Source organism: Sceloporus occidentalis, unplaced genomic scaffold (assembly GCF_023333645.1).
Source record: "Sceloporus occidentalis isolate IW3139 unplaced genomic scaffold, rSceOcc1.0.p SCAF_10, whole genome shotgun sequence".
NCBI classification, from domain to species: domain Eukaryota; kingdom Metazoa; phylum Chordata; class Lepidosauria; order Squamata; family Phrynosomatidae; genus Sceloporus; species Sceloporus occidentalis.
Genome location: NW_028316990.1, coordinates 16,104,909 through 16,107,954, shown reverse-complemented (window position 1 = coordinate 16,107,954; position 3,046 = coordinate 16,104,909). Strand labels below are relative to the sequence as shown.

General features: G+C 48.3%; 1 pseudogene; it reads right to left on the bottom strand.

The window, feature by feature from the left end:
* Positions 1-2,156: 2,156 nt before the first annotated feature.
* Positions 2,157-2,226, bottom strand: LOC149305980 (U6 spliceosomal RNA; annotated as a pseudogene).
* Between the last annotated feature and the right edge of the window lie 820 nt (positions 2,227-3,046).

Below are 3,046 nucleotides of genomic sequence, written 5' to 3'. Positions count from 1 at the left end.
TGCAATGCAGTGTCCCCGATTCCCAAATCTCCCAAGCGTGCCAGAAGGATACCATAGTCGATGGTATCCAAGACTGCTGAGAGATCCAAGGGCACCAACAGGCTCACACTTCCCCTGTCCATGCCCAGATGGAGATCATAAATTAAGGTGACCATAGCAGTCTCAGCTCCGTATCCTGCCCTAAAGCAGGTTTGATATGGATCTAAATAATCCGTTTCCTACAAGACATCACAGAGGTGCAGACATCGCAGGGAATCTGATGATAACGTAACAGATCTTCTGACTAGGATAAGTGCCTGTTTGCCTCCACATATGTGCTATTTGTTTAATTATAAATTAAATGAAAGAGATACAAGCCAGTGTGATGTAATGGTTTGAATGTTGGATTAGGGCAATGGAAAAACAGTTATCCCCACCACCATGTGGACAAAAGGGACTAGCAGGATGCCAGAGGGTTCTATCCAGAGTGTGGAAATGTCTCCTTCTTTGGAGGTTTTTAAACATAGGCTGAATGTCCATCTGTTGGAAGTGTTTTGATTGTGTATTCCTGCATGGCAGTGGGTTGAATTGAATGGCCCTTGTGATTTCTCCCAACCTTATGGTTATTGCCTCAGATGTTGCTGTCAAATAACCACAGTACAACATGTTGGAAGTAAGGCCACAACTTTATTTGCAAACAATTGGTAGGGTTGGCACAAAGCATAAGGTCAGGATCTGTGCAATTAAACCACCCGATGTAGTCTGATTATCCAAACTGGGCACCCACCCGGTGCTTGGGATGACCTAGGGGCTAAGGAACACAACTTGACTGCAAACGTTGTCTTGCGTTCACCAATTCACAAAGCCCCTAGTCACCGGGAGGTGCTCCTGCGTTCTGGCCCCCGCAATGGCCAAACGCCTGCCCTATTCGCCCCCGGGTACCTATTGACTCCCAAACCAGAGCTCCATAGCTGTCCGGGAAAGCAGCCAAAGGGCTGATAAGGCAGCTAGTTCCCAAACAAACAAACCCCCTCCCAGCACAGCAAAGTCAGTGTAAGCTACACAGTCCTGGAGATTCACAGTAGTTCTACCAAAAGGGATTACCAAGAGAATTGTCAGACGGTCCGAGGTTCAGGGCAACAGATAGGCAGGTCGATAAAGCAGTCCAAGGTCAAGGTTTCCGGGTAGTCAAGACAAGAAGCCAAAGGAGCCAGAGACAGAGTCTTTCCTCTAAAAGAGTCAGATATCCACTGGCAAAGAACCACACATGCTCCAGGTGCTTAAGAAGGCAAGGAGCCGGCCTTCAGCTGTGTCTGATTACGAAGACGCTTCTGATAAAGCCTCCGAGATCTTCGAAGGCCCTCTCTTTCTGCTCGACGCTCATTGAAGGTAGGCACACTGCCCAGATCCTCCTCCGTGTCCACAGCCTCGGCACCAGGCAAACTTGACTGCTGAATCTCTGGAGGGGCCATAGACTCTGCTCCAGCAGAACTAGGGCCAGCCTCTGGCTCCTCCGTTACAGGTTCAAGCCCCAGGGGCTCTGGCTCCTCCATTACAGGTTCAGGTCCCAGGGGCTCTAGCTCATCCTCTGAGTCCTCCAAGCCATCCTCCAGGCTGGGCATGACATTAGCCCTGGTACCACAACGTGCAGATCCTGGCCTATGCTGCCGCCAAGTTGTGACTAAAAACCACCTAACAACAGCGGTGGGCGGGCGGGAGAAGCACCAAGACTTGCTCCCTTCCACAGCCTGGCTCCGCTCTGCTCGAAGCCAAGCAACCGACTGAGGGAAGGGGCCAGCAACATGGCTTTATATAGGCCTAGGCCCCTCCCTCTCTGCTGTGCGGGGCCCCGCCTCCAAGGCCCAGCCCACCAATGGGCAGCCTTGGAGGACCGGAAGCCCCGCACCAACGAGACCGGCTCCCAGAGCGTCGCGGAGCGGAAGGGCTGCCCCTTCCGCCCCCGCGCACCAATAGGGAGCCGGGCAAGCCCCAGAGCACTCTGGGGCTTGTAGTCCAGCCGCGTCTAGCGGCAAAACGGTCTGCCCAGCGAGGTGGGCGACTGTTGCTATGATTCTATGTATTTAACTGTATTCCCTCCTGGTATGCAATATTATAAATAAATCACACAAAGAGAAAATTTAAGGTCAAGGCTCTGAGAGTTGGGGGAGGGCTATATTTTGTGCACGGGCCATGCTAATCTTCTCTGTATCGTTCCAATTTTAGTATATGTGCTGCCGAAGCAAACACATATTTTGGAGAAGTATCATTGGATGAACTCTATCACTGTTAGTAGTATACTCTTTAAATATGTCTAGCATAGAATCAGCAATCATATCAGTGGGACTACTCAGAAACAAATCAGTCTTGGTTTGTAAATTCTGAATACCATTCCTTTTTCAATTTTTATCTGCCTTTCCTTCTTCTTGTATATTAATTTGTATAATTCAGTGCTCTTTTGTCTGGTTTGATATTTCTTTCCTTCAGTTTGACCTCTGGTACTTTCTTTCATTTATTGTTGCCTTTTATGCAGATTGCTCGTGGGCCTGTGCATCCAGTTCAGTTCCCACTTGCTCCTTGGCACTTTTTCCTTTGGCCTCAGTTCAACTCTGTCGGCCTCTTGCCACATTTTTCTCCTTCCTTCTATAGCCTGTAACCTTTCCTCCTTTCCAGTCTTTGAAAACAACTAATATGGACATCGCAACCAGTGCTAGATAACCTTAATTTCAGCACCTTCATTGGATGCCAATCTGTTTCCAGGCACAGATTTATCTAAAACTGAGGAGGGAGTTAAATAAGGAAACTGAACAGTACAAACCTATCTATGTGAGACGTTTTGCTAGCCATTGCTATCAAGCATCATTTTCCTTCAAACGATATCCCTTCCTTTCCAGAATATTCATAGTGAGGGAAAGAAACATTTCTGTGATGGATTGATATGATGCCACTGGGTATTCTCATGAAGCCATAGTCCAGTGAGATGAAGAGGAGAAATCAAAGTCCTCTTCTTTCAGGTGACCTTTTTCTGGAGAAAATATTGTAGGCGGGTCAGATGAACAGTGCTCACTAG